General features: G+C 41.3%; 2 long non-coding RNA genes across 2 annotated transcripts in view; both read left to right on the top strand.

The window, feature by feature from the left end:
- Window positions 1-19128, top strand: part of LOC311441856 — a 613063-nt gene that overhangs the window by 82637 nt on the left and 511298 nt on the right. The window lies entirely within an intron of this gene.
- LOC311441863 overlaps window positions 1-19128 on the top strand; it is a 549862-nt gene that overhangs the window by 61821 nt on the left and 468913 nt on the right. The gene's annotated exons all lie outside the window — the stretch shown is intronic.

Here is a 19128-nt window from a genome sequence, read left to right as displayed (position 1 = left end):
TCTCCAAAACCAACAATTTAAACTTTTCCACCATAATGACCACGGAAAACACAACGAAACCCAACGCAGACCCCAAAACACGTCAAAAACACCCCAAACAAGAACGGCATCACCCCCAAAATTGGAAGAAAATTCACCAAAACCAGAGATCCACCCCAAAACCATCATAAACCTACCTGATATTCTCCAAATCCCAAAGTCCACTCCCAACCACCAGAAAACCCATTAGGAACTCAACGAAACGCAACGGAAACCCCAAAACACCTCAAAAACACCCCAAAAGCAAACCGGAGCAGAAGAAAATACGTCATTTAACCCCCAAAAAATCTTAAACCTACCTGATGTTCTCCTAAATGTACAATCCACTCCCAACCACCAGAAAACCCATTAGGAACTCAACGAAACGCAACGGAAACCCCAAAACACCTCAAAAACACCCCAAAAATAACTGGATCATAAGAAAAAAAAAAATAAAACAAAACCCATGAATTTCCCCCCAAAACCACCCTAAACTCACCTGATCTTCTCCAAATCCCACATTTCACTCCCATTCAACATCATGACCAACAAGAACCCAACGAAACCCAACGAAGACCCCAAAAAACCTCAAAACAACCCCAAAATCAACCCAGATCCTAAAAAAAAAAAACAAAATGTCATGATTTCACCCCCAAAAAACCTTAAACCTACCTGATCTTCTCCAAAACCCACAATCCACTCCTATTTAACATAATGACCAACAAGAACAAAACAAAACGCAACGGAGAACCCAAAACACGTCAAAAACACCCCAGAAAAGATCGGGACCACCCCAAAACCAGAAGAAAACCCTAAAAAACAGAAGAAATCCCCCAAAACCATAGATTCACCCCCCAAAAAACCTTAAACTCACCTGATGTTCTACAAAACCCACAATTTAATATTTTCCACCACGATGACCACGGAAAACACAACGAAACCCAACGGAGACCCCAAAGCACGTCAAAAACACCCCAAAAAAGAACAGGATAACCCCTAAAAACGAAAGAAAACCCCAAAAGCCATAGATCCACACCAAAAGTCCCCCTAAACCTACCTGATGTTCTCCAAAAGCCACAATTTACGCTTTTTCACCATGATGACCAACATGAACCAAACGAAAAACCAAAGGAGACCCCAAAACACGTCAAAAACAACACAAAAAACAAAGGGATCACCCCCAAAATTGGAAGAAAATCCCTCAAAATCATAGATGCACCCCAAAACAACCCTAAACCTACCTGATGTTCTCCAAAACCAACAATTTAAACTTTTCCACCATAATGACCACGGAAAACACAACGAAACCCAACGCAGACCCCAAAACACGTCAAAAACACCCCAAACAAGAACGGCATCACCCCCCAAATTGGAAGAAAATTCACCAAAACCAGAGATCCACCCCAAAACCACCATAAACCTACCTGATATTCTCCAAATCCCAAAGTCCACTCCCAACCACCAAAAAACCCATTAGGAACTCAACGAAACGCAACGGAAACCCCGAAACACCTCAAAAACACCCCAAAAGCAAACCGGAGCAGAAGAAAATACGTCATTTAACCCCCCAAAAATCTTAAACCTACCTGATGTTCTCCTAAATGTACAATCCACTCCCAACCACCAGAAAACCCAATGGAAACCTAACAAAATCCAATGGAGACCCCAAAACACGTCAAAAACACCCCAAAAAATAACTAGACTTGAAGAAAAAAATAAAACAAAAACCATGAATTTCCCCCCTAAACCACCCTAAACTCACCTGATCTTCTCCAAATCCCACATTTCACTCCCATTCACCGTCATGACCAACCAGAACCCAACAAAACCCAATGAAGACCCCAAAACACCAAAAAACCACCCCAAAATCAACACAGATCCTAAAAAAACAAAACAAAACAAAACAAAATGCCATGATTTCACCACAAAAAAAAAAAAAAAAAAAAACCTACCTGATGTTCTCCAAAACCCACAATTTAACCTTTTCCACCACGATGACCACGGAAAACCCAACGAAACCCAACGGAGACCCCAAAACACGTCAAAAACACCCCAAGAACGAACTGGATAAGAAGAAAAAACCCCAAAACTATGAATTTTCCCCCAAAACCAACCCTAAACTCACCTGATCTTCTTCAAAACCAAAAATGCACTTCCATTTACCTTAACGACAGACGAGAACCCAACGAAACCCAACGGAGACCCAAAAACACGTCAAAAACACCCCAAACAAGAACAGGATCACCCCCAAAAACGAAAGAAAACCCCAAAAAGCACGGATCCAATCCCCAAACCACCCTAAACCTACCTGATGTTCTCCAAATCCCAAAGTCCACTCCCAACCACCAGAAAACCCATTAGGAACTCAACGAAACGCAACGGAAACCCCAAAACACCTCAAAAACACCCCAAAAATAACTGGATCATAAGAAAAAAAAAAATAAAACAAAACCCATGAATTTCCCCCCAAAACCACCCTAAACTCACCTGATCTTCTCCAAATCCCACATTTCACTCCCATTCAACATCATGACCAACAAGAACCCAACGAAACCCAACAAAGACCCCAAAACACCTCAAAACAACCCCAAAATCAACCCAGATCCTAAAAAAAAAATAACAAAATGCCATGATTTCACCCCAAAAAACCCATAAACCTACCTGATCTTCTCCAAAACCCACAATCCACTCCTATTTAACATAATGACCAACAAGAACAAAACAAAACGCAATGGAGAACCCAAAACACGTCAAAAACACCCCAGGAAAGATCGGGACCACCCCAAAACCAGAAGAAAACCCTAAAAAACAGAAGAAATCCCCCAAAACCATAGATTCACCCCCCAAAAAACCTTAAACTCACCTGATGTTCTACAAAACCCACAATTTAATATTTTCCACCATGATGACCACGAAAAACCCAACAAAACCCAACGGAGACCCCAAAGCACGTCAAAAACACCCCAAAAAAGAACAGGATAACCCCTAAAAACGAAAGAAAACCCCAAAAGCCATAGATCCACACCAAAAGTCCCCCTAAACCTACCTGATGTTCTCCAAAAGCCACAATTTACGCTTTTTCACCATGATGACCAACATGAAACAAACGAAAAACCAAAGGAGACCCCAAAACACGTCAAAAACACCCCAACAAAGAACTGGGTCAAAAAAAAAAACAAAAACAAAAACTATGAATTTCCCCCCAAAACCACCCTAAATCAACCTGATGTTCTCCAAAACCAACAATTTAAACTTTTCCACCATAATGACCACGGAAAACACAACGAAACCCAACGCAGACCCCAAAACACGTCAAAAACACCCCAAACAAGAACGGCATCACCCCCAAAATTGGAAGAAAATTCACCAAAACCAGAGATCCACCCCAAAACCACCATAAACCTACCTGATATTCTCCAAATCCCAAAGTCCACTCCCAACCACCAGAAAACCCATTAGGAACTCAACGAAACGCAACGGAAACCCCAAAACACCTCAAAAACACCCCAAAAGCAAACCGGAGCAGAAGAAAATACGTCATTTAACCCCCAAAAAATCTTAAACCTACCTGATGTTCTCCTAAATGTACAATCCACTCCCAACCACCAGAAAACCCAATGGACACCTAACAAAATCCAATGGAGACCACAAAACACGTCAAAACCACCCCAAAAAATAACTAGACTTGAAGAAAAAAATAAAACAAAAACCATGAATTTCCCCCCAAAACCACCCTAAACTCACCTGATCTTCTCCAAATCCCACATTTCACTCCCATTCACCATCATGACCAACCAGAACCCAACAAAACCCAATGAAGACCCCAAAACACCTAAAAAACCACCCCAAAATCAACACAGATCCTAAAAAAAATAAAAAAATAAAAAAATGCCATGATTTCTCCACAAAAGAAAAAAAGAATTAGCCTACCTGATGTTCTCCAAAACCCACAATTTAACCTTTTCCACCACGATGACCACGGAAAACCCAACGAAACCCAATGGAGACCCCAAAACGCGTCAAAAACACCCCAAAAACGAACTGGATAAGAAGAAAAAACCCCAAAACTATGAATTTTCCCCCCAAACCACCCTAAACTCACCTGATCTTCTCCAAAACCAAAAATGCACTTCCATTTACCTTTAAGACAGACGAGAACCCAACGAAACCCAAGGGAGACCCAAAAACACGTCAAAAACACCCCAAACAAGAACAGGATCACCCCCAAAACCGAAAGAAAACCCCAAAAAGCACGGATCCAATCCCCAAACCACCCTAAACCTACCTGATGTTCTCCAAATCCCAAAGTCCACTCCCAACCACCAGAAAACCCATTAGGAACTCAACGAAACGCAACGGAAACACCAAAACATGTCAAGAACACCTCAAAGCTAACCGGATCATAAGAAAAAACGTGATTTAAGCCCCCAAAAAACCTTAAATTTACCTGATGTTCTCCTAAATGTACAATCCACTCCCAACCACCAGAAAACCCATTAGGAACTCAACGAAATGCAACAGAAACCCCAAAACACGTCAAAAACACCCCAACAAAGAACTGGGTCAAAAAAAACAAAAACAAAAACTATGAATTTCCACCCAAAACCACCCTCAACTCACCTGATCTTCTCCAAATCGACATTTCACTCCCATTCACCATAATGACAAACAAGAACACAACAAATACCAATGAAGAACCCAAAACACCTCAAAACCACAGTACAATCAAAACAAAACGCAACAGAGAACCCAAAACACATTAGAAACACCACAGAAAAAATCGGGACCACCCGAAAAACAGAAGAAAACCCTAAAAAACAGAAGAAATCCCCCAAAACCATAGATTCACCCCCCAAAAAACCTTAAACTCACCTGATGTTCTACAAAACCCACAATTTAATATTTTCCACCATGATGACCACGAAAAACCCAACAAAACCCAACGGAGACCCCAAAGCACGTCAAAAACACCCCAAAAAAGAACAGGATAACCCCCAAAAACGAAAGAAAACCCCAAAAAGCACGGATCCAATCCCCAAACCACCCTAAACCTACCTGATGTTCTCCAAAAGCCACAATTTACGCTTTTTCACCATGATGACCAACATGAACCAAACGAAAACCCAAAGGAGACCCCAAAACACGTCAAAAACATCCCAAACAAGAACGGGATAACCTCTAAAAACGAAAGAAAACACCAAAAACCATAGATCCACCCCCAAAACGCCCTAAACCTACCTGATATTCTCCAAAACCAGCAATTTAAACTTTTCCACCATAATGACCAAGGAAAACCCAACGAAACCCAACGGAGACCCCAAAACACGTCAAAAACACCCCAAAAAAGAACTGGATAAGAAGAAAAAACCCCAAAACTATGAATTTTCCCCCCAAACCACGCTAAACTCACCTGATCTTCTCCAAAACCAAAAATGCACTTCCATTTACCTTAACGACAGACGAGAACCCAACGAAACCCAAGGGAGACCCAAAAACACGTCAAAAACACCCCAAACAAGAACAGGATCACCCCCCAAAACGAAAGAAAACCCCAAAAAGCACGGATCCAATCCCCAAACCACCCTAAACCTACCTGATGATCTCCAAATCCCAAAGTCCACTCCCAACCACCAGAAAACCCATTAGGAACTCAACGAAACGCAACGGAAACCCCAAAACACATCAAAAACACCCCCAAAAACAACCGGATCAGAAAAAAAAAATAAAACAAAAACCATGAATTTCCCCCCAAAACCACCCTAAACTCACCTGATCTTCTCCAAATCCCACATTTCACTTCCATTCAACATCATGACAAACAAGAACCCAACGAAACCCAACAAAGACCCCAAAACACCTCAAAACAACCCCAAAATCAACCCAGATCCTAAAAAAAAAATAACAAAATGCCATGATTTCACCCCAAAAAACCCATAAACCTACCTGATCTTCTCCAAAACCCACAATCCACTCCTATTTAACATAATGACCAACAAGAACAAAACAAAACGCAATGGAGAACCCAAAACACGTCAAAAACACCCCAGGAAAGATCGGGACCACCCCAAAACCAGAAGAAAACCCTAAAAAACAGAAGAAATCCCCCAAAACCATAGATTCACCCCCCAAAAAACCTTAAACTCACCTGATGTTCTACAAAACCCACAATTTAATATTTTCCACCATGATGACCACGAAAAACCCAACAAAACCCAACGGAGACCCCAAAGCACGTCAAAAACACCCCAAAAAAGAACAGGATAACCCCTAAAAACGAAAGAAAACCCCAAAAGCCATAGATCCACACCAAAAGTCCCCCTAAACCTACCTGATGTTCTCCAAAAGCCACAATTTACGCTTTTTCACCATGATGACCAACATGAACCAAACGAAAACCCAAAGGAGACCCCAAAACACGTCAAAAACACCCCAACAAAGAACTGGGTCAAAAAAAAAAACAAAAACAAAAACTATGAATTTCCCCCCAAAACCACCCTAAATCAACCTGATGTTCTCCAAAACCAACAATTTAAACTTTTCCACCATAATGACCACGGAAAACACAACGAAACCCAACGCAGACCCCAAAACACGTCAAAAACACCCCAAACAAGAACGGCATCACCCCCCAAATTGGAAGAAAATTCACCAAAACCAGAGATCCACCCCAAAACCACCATAAACCTACCTGATATTCTCCAAATCCCAAAGTCCACTCCCAACCACCAGAAAACCCATTAGGAACTCAACGAAACGCAATGGAAACCCCAAAACACCTCAAAAACACCCCAAAAGCAAACCGGAGCAGAAGAAAATACGTCATTTAACCCCCAAAACATCTTAAACCTACCTGATGTTCTCCTAAATGTACAATCCACTCCCAACCACCAGAAAACCCAATGGACACCTAACAAAATCCAATGGAGACCACAAAACACGTCAAAACCACCCCAAAAAATAACTAGACTTGAAGAAAAAAATAAAACAAAAACCATGAATTTCCCCCCAAAACCACCCTAAACTCACCTGATCTTCTCCAAATCCCACATTTCACTCCCATTCACCATCATGACCAACCAGAACCCAACAAAACCCAATGAAGACCCCAAAACACCTAAAAAACCACCCCAAAATCAACACAGATCCTAAAAAAAATAAAAAAATAAAAAAATGCCATGATTTCTCCACAAAAGAAAAAAAGAATTAGCCTACCTGATGTTCTCCAAAACCCACAATTTAACCTTTTCCACCACGATGACCACGGAAAACCCAACGAAACCCAATGGAGACCCCAAAACGCGTCAAAAACACCCCAAAAACGAACTGGATAAGAAGAAAAAACCCCAAAACTATGAATTTTCCCCCCAAACCACCCTAAACTCACCTGATCTTCTCCAAAACCAAAAATGCACTTCCATTTACCTTTAAGACAGACGAGAACCCAACGAAACCCAAGGGAGACCCAAAAACACGTCAAAAACACCCCAAACAAGAACAGGATCACCCCCCAAAACGAAAGAAAACCCCAAAAAGCACGGATCCAATCCCCAAACCACCCTAAACCTACCTGATGATCTCCAAATCCCAAAGTCCACTCCCAACCACCAGAAAACCCATTAGGAACTCAACGAAACGCAACGGAAACCCCAAAACACATCAAAAACACCCCCAAAAACAACCGGATCAGAAAAAAAAAATAAAACAAAAACCATGAATTTCCCCCCAAAACCACCCTAAACTCACCTGATCTTCTCCAAATCCCACATTTCACTTCCATTCAACATCATGACAAACAAGAACCCAACGAAACCCAACAAAGACCCCAAAACACCTCAAAACAACCCCAAAATCAACCCAGATCCTAAAAAAAAAATAACAAAATGCCATGATTTCACCCCAAAAAACCCATAAACCTACCTGATCTTCTCCAAAACCCACAATCCACTCCTATTTAACATAATGACCAACAAGAACAAAACAAAACGCAATGGAGAACCCAAAACACGTCAAAAACACCCCAGGAAAGATCGGGACCACCCCAAAACCAGAAGAAAACCCTAAAAAACAGAAGAAATCCCCCAAAACCATAGATTCACCCCCCAAAAAACCTTAAACTCACCTGATGTTCTACAAAACCCACAATTTAATATTTTCCACCATGATGACCACGAAAAACCCAACAAAACCCAACGGAGACCCCAAAGCACGTCAAAAACACCCCAAAAAAGAACAGGATAACCCCTAAAAACGAAAGAAAACCCCAAAAGCCATAGATCCACACCAAAAGTCCCCCTAAACCTACCTGATGTTCTCCAAAAGCCACAATTTACGCTTTTTCACCATGATGACCAACATGAACCAAACGAAAAACCAAAGGAGACCCCAAAACACGTCAAAAACACCCCAACAAAGAACTGGGTCAAAAAAAAAAACAAAAACAAAAACTATGAATTTCCCCCCAAAACCACCCTAAATCAACCTGATGTTCTCCAAAACCAACAATTTAAACTTTTCCACCATAATGACCACGGAAAACACAACGAAACCCAACGCAGACCCCAAAACACGTCAAAAACACCCCAAACAAGAACGGCATCACCCCCCAAATTGGAAGAAAATTCACCAAAACCAGAGATCCACCCCAAAACCACCATAAACCTACCTGATATTCTCCAAATCCCAAAGTCCACTCCCAACCACCAGAAAACCCATTAGGAACTCAACGAAACGCAATGGAAACCCCAAAACACCTCAAAAACACCCCAAAAGCAAACCGGAGCAGAAGAAAATACGTCATTTAACCCCCAAAACATCTTAAACCTACCTGATGTTCTCCTAAATGTACAATCCACTCCCAACCACCAGAAAACCCAATGGACACCTAACAAAATCCAATGGAGACCACAAAACACGTCAAAACCACCCCAAAAAATAACTAGACTTGAAGAAAAAAATAAAACAAAAACCATGAATTTCCCCCCAAAACCACCCTAAACTCACCTGATCTTCTCCAAATCCCACATTTCACTCCCATTCACCATCATGACCAACCAGAACCCAACAAAACCCAATGAAGACCCCAAAACACCTAAAAAACCACCCCAAAATCAACACAGATCCTAAAAAAAATAAAAAAATAAAAAAATGCCATGATTTCTCCACAAAAGAAAAAAAGAATTAGCCTACCTGATGTTCTCCAAAACCCACAATTTAACCTTTTCCACCACGATGACCACGGAAAACCCAACGAAACCCAATGGAGACCCCAAAACGCGTCAAAAACACCCCAAAAACGAACTGGATAAGAAGAAAAAACCCCAAAACTATGAATTTTCCCCCCAAACCACCCTAAACTCACCTGATCTTCTCCAAAACCAAAAATGCACTTCCATTTACCTTTAAGACAGACGAGAACCCAACGAAACCCAAGGGAGACCCAAAAACACGTCAAAAACACCCCAAACAAGAACAGGATCACCCCCAAAAACGAAAGAAAACCCCAAAAAGCACGGATCCAATCCCCAAACCACCCTAAACCTACCTGATGTTCTCCAAATCCCAAAGTCCACTCCCAACCACCAGAAAACCCATTAGGAACTCAACGAAACGCAACGGAAACACCAAAACATGTCAAGAACACCTCAAAGCTAACCGGATCATAAGAAAAAACGTGATTTAAGCCCCCAAAAAACCTTAAATTTACCTGATGTTCTCCTAAATGTACAATCCACTCCCAACCACCAGAAAACCCATTAGGAACTCAACGAAATGCAACAGAAACCCCAAAACACGTCAAAAACACCCCAACAAAGAACTGGGTCAAAAAAAACAAAAACAAAAACTATGAATTTCCACCCAAAACCACCCTCAACTCACCTGATCTTCTCCAAATCGACATTTCACTCCCATTCACCATAATGACAAACTAGAACACAACAAATACCAATGAAGAACCCAAAACACCTCAAAACCACAGTACAATCAAAACAAAACGCAACAGAGAACCCAAAACACATTAGAAACACCACAGAAAAAATCGGGACCACCCGAAAAACAGAAGAAAACCCTAAAAAACAGAAGAAATCCCCCAAAACCATAGATTCACCCCCCAAAAAACCTTAAACTCACCTGATGTTCTACAAAACCCACAATTTAATATTTTCCACCATGATGACCACGAAAAACCCAACAAAACCCAACGGAGACCCCAAAGCACGTCAAAAACACCCCAAAAAAGAACAGGATAACCCCCAAAAACGAAAGAAAACCCCAAAAAGCACGGATCCAATCCCCAAACCACCCTAAACCTACCTGATGTTCTCCAAAAGCCACAATTTACGCTTTTTCACCATGATGACCAACATGAACCAAACGAAAACCCAAAGGAGACCCCAAAACACGTCAAAAACATCCCAAACAAGAACGGGATAACCTCTAAAAACGAAAGAAAACACCAAAAACCATAGATCCACCCCCAAAACGCCCTAAACCTACCTGATATTCTCCAAAACCAGCAATTTAAACTTTTCCACCATAATGACCAAGGAAAACCCAACGAAACCCAACGGAGACCCCAAAACACGTCAAAAACACCCCAAAAAAGAACTGGATAAGAAGAAAAAACCCCAAAACTATGAATTTTCCCCCCAAACCACGCTAAACTCACCTGATCTTCTCCAAAACCAAAAATGCACTTCCATTTACCTTAACGACAGACGAGAACCAAACGAAACCCAAGGGAGACCCAAAAACACGTCAAAAACACCCCAAACAAGAACAGGATCACCCCCCAAAACGAAAGAAAACCCCAAAAAGCACGGATCCAATCCCCAAACCACCCTAAACCTACCTGATGATCTCCAAATCCCAAAGTCCACTCCCAACCACCAGAAAACCCATTAGGAACTCAACGAAACGCAACGGAAACCCCAAAACACATCAAAAACACCCCCAAAAACAACCGGATCAGAAAAAAAAAATAAAACAAAAACCATGAATTTCCCCCCAAAACCACCCTAAACTCACCTGATCTTCTCCAAATCCCACATTTCACTTCCATTCAACATCATGACAAACAAGAACCCAACGAAACCCAACAAAGACCCCAAAACACCTCAAAACAACCCCAAAAGCAAACCGGAGCAGAAGAAAATACGTCATTTAACCCCCCAAAAATCTTAAACCTACCTGATGTTCTCCTAAATGTACAATCCACTCCCAACCATCAGAAAACCCATTAGGAACTCAACGAAATGCAACGGAAACCCCAAAACACGTCAAAAACACCCCAACAAAGAACTGGATCAAAAAAAAAAAACAAAAACAAAAACAAAAACAAAACCCAAAAACTATGAATTTCCCCCCAAAACCACCCTAAACCTACCTGATATTCTCCAAAACCAACATTTTACACTTTTCCACCATAATGACCACGGAAAACACAACGAAACCCAACGCAGACCCCAAAACACGTCAAAAACACCCCAAACAAGAATGGCATCACCCCCAAAATTGGAAGAAAATTCACCAAAACCAGAGATCCACCCCAAAACCACCATAAACCTACCTGATATTCTCCAAATCCCAAAGTCCACTCCCAACCACCAGAAAACCCATTAGGAACTCAACGAAACGCAACGGAAACCCCAAAACATCTCAAAAACACCCCAAAAGCAAACCGGAGCAGAAGAAAATACGTCATTTAACCCCCAAAAAATCTTAAACCTACCTGATGTTCTCCTAAATGTACAATCCACTCCCAACCACCAGAAAACCCATTAGGAACTCAACGAAATGCAACGGAAACCCCAAAACACCTCAAAAACACCCCAAAAATAACTGGATCATAAGAAAAAAAAAAATAAAACAAAACCCATGAATTTCCCCCCAAAACCACCCTAAACTCACCTGATCTTCTCCAAATCCCACATTTCACTCCCATTCAACATCATGACCAACAAGAACCCAACGAAACCCAACGAAGACCCCAAAAAACCTCAAAACAACCCCAAAATCAACCCAGATCCTAAAAAAAAAAAACAAAATGTCATGATTTCACCCCCAAAAAACCTTAAACCTACCTGATCTTCTCCAAAACCCACAATCCACTCCTATTTAACATAATGACCAACAAGAACAAAACAAAACGCAACGGAGAACCCAAAACACGTCAAAAACACCCCAGAAAAGATCGGGACCACCCCAAAACCAGAAGAAAACCCTAAAAAACAGAAGAAATCCCCCAAAACCATAGATTCACCCCCCAAAAAACCTTAAACTCACCTGATGTTCTACAAAACCCACAATTTAATATTTTCCACCACGATGACCACGGAAAACACAACGAAACCCAACGGAGACCCCAAAGCACGTCAAAAACACCCCAAAAAAGAACAGGATAACCCCTAAAAACGAAAGAAAACCCCAAAAGCCATAGATCCACACCAAAAGTCCCCCTAAACCTACCTGATGTTCTCCAAAAGCCACAATTTACGCTTTTTCACCATGATGACCAACATGAACCAAACGAAAAACCAAAGGAGACCCCAAAACACGTCAAAAACAACACAAAAAACAAAGGGATCACCCCCAAAATTGGAAGAAAATCCCTCAAAATCATAGATGCACCCCAAAACAACCCTAAACCTACCTGATGTTCTCCAAAACCAACAATTTAAACTTTTCCACCATAATGACCACGGAAAACACAACGAAACCCAACGCAGACCCCAAAACACGTCAAAAACACCCCAAACAAGAACGGCATCACCCCCCAAATTGGAAGAAAATTCACCAAAACCAGAGATCCACCCCAAAACCACCATAAACCTACCTGATATTCTCCAAATCCCAAAGTCCACTCCCAACCACCAAAAAACCCATTAGGAACTCAACGAAACGCAACGGAAACCCCGAAACACCTCAAAAACACCCCAAAAGCAAACCGGAGCAGAAGAAAATACGTCATTTAACCCCCCAAAAATCTTAAACCTACCTGATGTTCTCCTAAATGTACAATCCACTCCCAACCACCAGAAAACCCAATGGAAACCTAACAAAATCCAATGGAGACCCCAAAACACGTCAAAAACACCCCAAAAAATAACTAGACTTGAAGAAAAAAATAAAACAAAAACCATGAATTTCCCCCCTAAACCACCCTAAACTCACCTGATCTTCTCCAAATCCCACATTTCACTCCCATTCACCGTCATGACCAACCAGAACCCAACAAAACCCAATGAAGACCCCAAAACACCAAAAAACCACCCCAAAATCAACACAGATCCTAAAAAAACAAAACAAAACAAAACAAAATGCCATGATTTCACCACAAAAAAAAAAAAACAAAAAAAAACTACCTGATGTTCTCCAAAACCAGCAATTTAAACTTTTCCACCACGATGACCACGGAAAACCCAACGAAACCCAACGCAGACCCCAAAACACGTCAAAAACACCCCAAGAACGAACTGGATAAGAAGAAAAAACCCCAAAACTATGAATTTTCCACCAAAACCAACCCTAAACTCACCTGATCTTCTTCAAAACCAAAAATGCACTTCCATTTACCTTAACGACAGACGAGAACCCAACGAAACCCAACGGAGACCCAAAAACACGTCAAAAACACCCCAAACAAGAACAGGATCACCCCCAAAAACGAAAGAAAACCCCAAAAAGCACGGATCCAATCCCCAAACCACCCTAAACCTACCTGATGTTCTCCAAATCCCAAAGTCCACTCCCAACCACCAGAAAACCCATTAGGAACTCAACGAAACGCAACGGAAACCCCAAAACACCTCAAAAACACCCCAAAAATAACTGGATCATAAGAAAAAAAAAAATAAAACAAAACCCATGAATTTCCCCCCAAAACAACCCTAAACTCACCTGATCTTCTCCAAATCCCACATTTCACTCCCATTCAACATCATGACCAAAAAGAACCCAACGAAACCCAACAAAGACCCCAAAACACCTCAAAACAACCCCAAAATCAACCCAGATCCTAAAAAAAAAATAACAAAATGCCATGATTTCACCCCAAAAAACCCATAAACCTACCTGATCTTCTCCAAAACCCACAATCCACTCCTATTTAACATAATGACCAACAAGAACAAAACAAAACGCAATGGAGAACCCAAAACACGTCAAAAACACCCCAGGAAAGATCGGGACCACCCCAAAACCAGAAGAAAACCCTAAAAAACAGAAGAAATCCCCCAAAACCATAGATTCACCCCCCAAAAAACCTTAAACTCACCTGATGTTCTACAAAACCCACAATTTAATATTTTCCACCATGATGACCACGAAAAACCCAACAAAACCCAACGGAGACCCCAAAGCACGTCAAAAACACCCCAAAAAAGAACAGGATAACCCCTAAAAACGAAAGAAAACCCCAAAAGCCATAGATCCACACCAAAAGTCCCCCTAAACCTACCTGATGTTCTCCAAAAGCCACAATTTACGCTTTTTCACCATGATGACCAACATGAACCAAATGAAAAACCAAAGGAGACCCCAAAACACGTCAAAAACACCCCAACAAAGAACTGGGTCAAAAAAAAAAACAAAAACAAAAACTATGAATTTCCCCCCAAAACCACCCTAAATCAACCTGATGTTCTCCAAAACCAACAATTTAAACTTTTCCACCATAATGACCACGGAAAACACAACGAAACCCAACGCAGACCCCAAAACACGTCAAAAACACCCCAAACAAGAACGGCATCACCCCCAAAATTGGAAGAAAATTCACCAAAACCAGAGATCCACCCCAAAACCACCATAAACCTACCTGATATTCTCCAAATCCCAAAGTCCACTCCCAACCACCAGAAAACCCATTAGGAACTCAACGAAACGCAACGGAAACCCCAAAACACCTCAAAAACACCCCAAAAGCAAACCGGAGCAGAAGAAAATACGTCATTTAACCCCCAAAAAATCTTAAACCTACCTGATGTTCTCCTAAATGTACAATCCACTCCCAACCACCAGAAAACCCAATGGACACCTAACAAAATCCAATGGAGACCACAAAACACGTCAAAACCACCCCAAAAAATAACTAGACTTGAAGAAAAAAATAAAACAAAAACCATGAATTTCCCCCCAAAACCACCCTAAACTCACCTGATCTTCTCCAAATCCCACATTTCACTCCCATTCACCATCATGACCAACCAGAACCCAACAAAACCCAATGAAGACCCCAAAACACCTAAAAAACCACCCCAAAATCAACACAGATCCTAAAAAAAATAAAAAAATAAAAAAATGCCATGATTTCTCCACAAAAGAAAAAAAGAATTAGCCTACCTGATGTTCTCCAAAACCCACAATTTAACCTTTTCCACCACGATGACCACGGAAAACCCAACGAAACCCAATGGAGACCCCAAAACGCGTCAAAAACACCCCAAAAACGAACTGGATAAGAAGAAAAAACCCCAAAACTATGAATTTTCCCCCCAAACCACCCTAAACTCACCTGATCTTCTCCAAAACCAAAAATGCACTTCCATTTACCTTTAAGACAGACGAGAACCCAACGAAACCCAAGGGAGACCCAAAAACACGTCAAAAACACCCCAAACAAGAACAGGATCACCCCCAAAAACGAAAGAAAACCCCAAAAAGCACGGATCCAATCCCCAAACCACCCTAAACCTACCTGATGTTCTCCAAATCCCAAAGTCCACTCCCAACCACCAGAAAACCCATTAGGAACTCAACGAAACGCAACGGAAACACCAAAACATGTCAAGAACACCTCAAAGCTAACCGGATCATAAGAAAAAACGTGATTTAAGCCCCCAAAAAACCTTAAATTTACCTGATGTTCTCCTAAATGTACAATCCACTCCCAACCACCAGAAAACCCATTAGGAACTCAACGAAATGCAACAGAAACCCCAAAACACGTCAAAAACACCCCAACAAAGAACTGGGTCAAAAAAAACAAAAACAAAAACTATGAATTTCCACCCAAAACCACCCTCAACTCACCTGATCTTCTCCAAATCGACATTTCACTCCCATTCACCATAATGACAAACAAGAACACAACAAATACCAATGAAGAACCCAAAACACCTCAAAACCACAGTACAATCAAAACAAAACGCAACAGAGAACCCAAAACACATTAGAAACACCACAGAAAAAATCGGGACCACCCGAAAAACAGAAGAAAACCCTAAAAAACAGAAGAAATCCCCCAAAACCATAGATTCACCCCCCAAAAAACCTTAAACTCACCTGATGTTCTACAAAACCCACAATTTAATATTTTCCACCATGATGACCAAGAAAAACCCAACAAAACCCAACGGAGACCCCAAAGCACGTCAAAAACACCCCCAAAAAGAACAGGATAACCCCCAAAAACGAAAGAAAACCCCAAAAAGCACGGATCCAATCCCCAAACCACCCTAAACCTACCTGATGTTCTCCAAAAGCCACAATTTACGCTTTTTCACCATGATGACCAACATGAACCAAACGAAAACCCAAAGGAGACCCCAAAACACGTCAAAAACATCCCAAACAAGAACGGGATAACCTCTAAAAACGAAAGAAAACACCAAAAACCATAGATCCACCCCCAAAACGCCCTAAACCTACCTGATATTCTCCAAAACCAGCAATTTAAACTTTTCCACCATAATGACCAAGGAAAACCCAACGAAACCCAACGGAGACCCCAAAACACGTCAAAAACACCCCAAAAAAGAACTGGATAAGAAGAAAAAACCCCAAAACTATGAATTTTCCCCCCAAACCACGCTAAACTCACCTGATCTTCTCCAAAACCAAAAATGCACTTCCATTTACCTTAACGACAGACGAGAACCAAACGAAACCCAACGGAGACCCAAAAACACGTCAAAAACACCCCAAACAAGAACAGGATCACCCCCCAAAACGAAAGAAAACCCCAAAAAGCACGGATCCAATCCCCAAACCACCCTAAACCTACCTGATGATCTCCAAATCCCAAAGTCCACTCCCAACCACCAGAAAACCCATTAGGAACTCAACGAAACGCAACGGAAACCCCAAAACACATCAAAAACACCCCCAAAAACAACCGGATCAGAAAAAAAAAATAAAACAAAAACCATGAATTTCCCCCCAAAACCACCCTAAACTCACCTGATCTTCTCCAAATCCCACATTTCACTTCCATTCAACATCATGACAAACAAGAACCCAACGAAACCCAACAAAGACCCCAAAACACCTCAAAACAACCCCAAAAGCAAACCGGAGCAGAAGAAAATACGTCATTTAACCCCCCAAAAATCTTAAACCTACCTGATGTTCTCCTAAATGTACAATCCACTCCCAACCACCAGAAAACCCATTAGGAACTCAACGAAACGCAACGGAAACCCCAAAACACGTCAAAAACACCCCAACAAAGAACTGGATCAAAAAACAAAAACAAAAACAAAAACAAAAACAAAAACAAAACCCAAAAACTATGAATTTCCCCCCAAAACCACCCTAAACCTACCTGATATTCTCCAAAACCAACATTTTACACTTTTCCACCATAATGACCACGGAAAACACAACGAAACCCAACGCAGACCCCAAAACACGTCAAAAACACCCCAAACAAGAATGGCATCACCCCCAAAATTGGAAGAAAATTCACCAAAACCAGAGATCCACCCCAAAACCACCATAAACCTACCTGATATTCTCCAAATCCCAAAGTCCACTCCCAACCACCAGAAAACCCATTAGGAACTCAACGAAACGCAACGGAAACCCCAAAACACCTCAAAAACACCCCAAAAGCAAACCAAAGCAGAAGAAAATACGTCATTTAACCCCCAAAAAATCTTAAACCTACCTGATGTTCTCCTAAATGTACAATCCACTCCCAACCACCAGAAAACCCATTAGGAACTCAACGAAACGCAACGGAAACCCCAAAACACCTCAAAAACACCCCAAAAATAACTGGATCATAAGAAAAAAAAAAATAAAACAAAACCCATGAATTTCCCCCCAAAACCACCCTAAACTCACCTGATCTTCTCCAAATCCCACATTTCACTCCCATTCAACATCATGACCAACAAGAACCCAACGAAACCCAACAAAGACCCCAAAACACCTCAAAACAACCCCAAAATCAACCCAGATCCTAAAAAAAAAATAACAAAATGCCATGATTTCACCCCAAAAAACCCATAAACCTACCTGATCTTCTCCAAAACCCACAATCCACTCCTATTTAACATAATGACCAACAAGAACAAAACAAAACGCAATGGAGAACCCAAAACACGTCAAAAACACCCCAGGAAAGATCGGGACCACCCCAAAACCAGAAGAAAACCCTAAAAAACAGAAGAAATCCCCCAAAACCATAGATTCACCCCCCAAAAAACCTTAAACTCACCTGATGTTCTACAAAACCCACAATTTAATATTTTCCACCATGATGACCACGAAAAACCCAACAAAACCCAACGGAGACCCCAAAGCACGTCAAAAACACCCCAAAAAAGAACAGGATAATCCCTAAAAACGAAAGAAAACCCCAAAAGCCATAGATCCACACCAAAAGTCCCCCTAAACCTACCTGATGTTCTCCAAAAGCCACAATTTACGCTTTTTCACCATGATGACCAACATGAACCAAACGAAAAACCAAAGGAGACCCCAAAACACGTCAAAAACACCCCAACAAAGAACTGGGTCAAAAAAAAAAACAAAAACAAAAACTATGAATTTCCCCCCAAAACCACCCTAAATCAACCTGATGTTCTCCAAAACCAACAATTTAAACTTTTCCACCATAATGACCACGGAAAACACAACGAAACCCAACGCAGACCCCAAAACACGTCAAAAACACCCCAAACAAGAACGGCATCACCCCCAAAATTGGAAGAAAATTCACCAAAACCAGAGATCCACCCCAAAACCACCATAAACCTACCTGATATTCTCCAAATCCCAAAGTCCACTCCCAACCACCAGAAAACCCATTAGGAACTCAACGAAACGCAACGGAAACCCCAAAACACCTCAAAAACACCCCAAAAGCAAACCGGAGCAGAAGAA

The sequence above is a fragment of the Aythya ferina genome (genome assembly GCF_964211825.1).
Source record: "Aythya ferina genome assembly, chromosome: 10".
In the NCBI taxonomy this organism is placed as follows: domain Eukaryota; kingdom Metazoa; phylum Chordata; class Aves; order Anseriformes; family Anatidae; genus Aythya; species Aythya ferina.
Note: the sequence above shows the minus strand (reverse complement) of the source record. Positions and strands in the feature narration are given on the sequence as shown.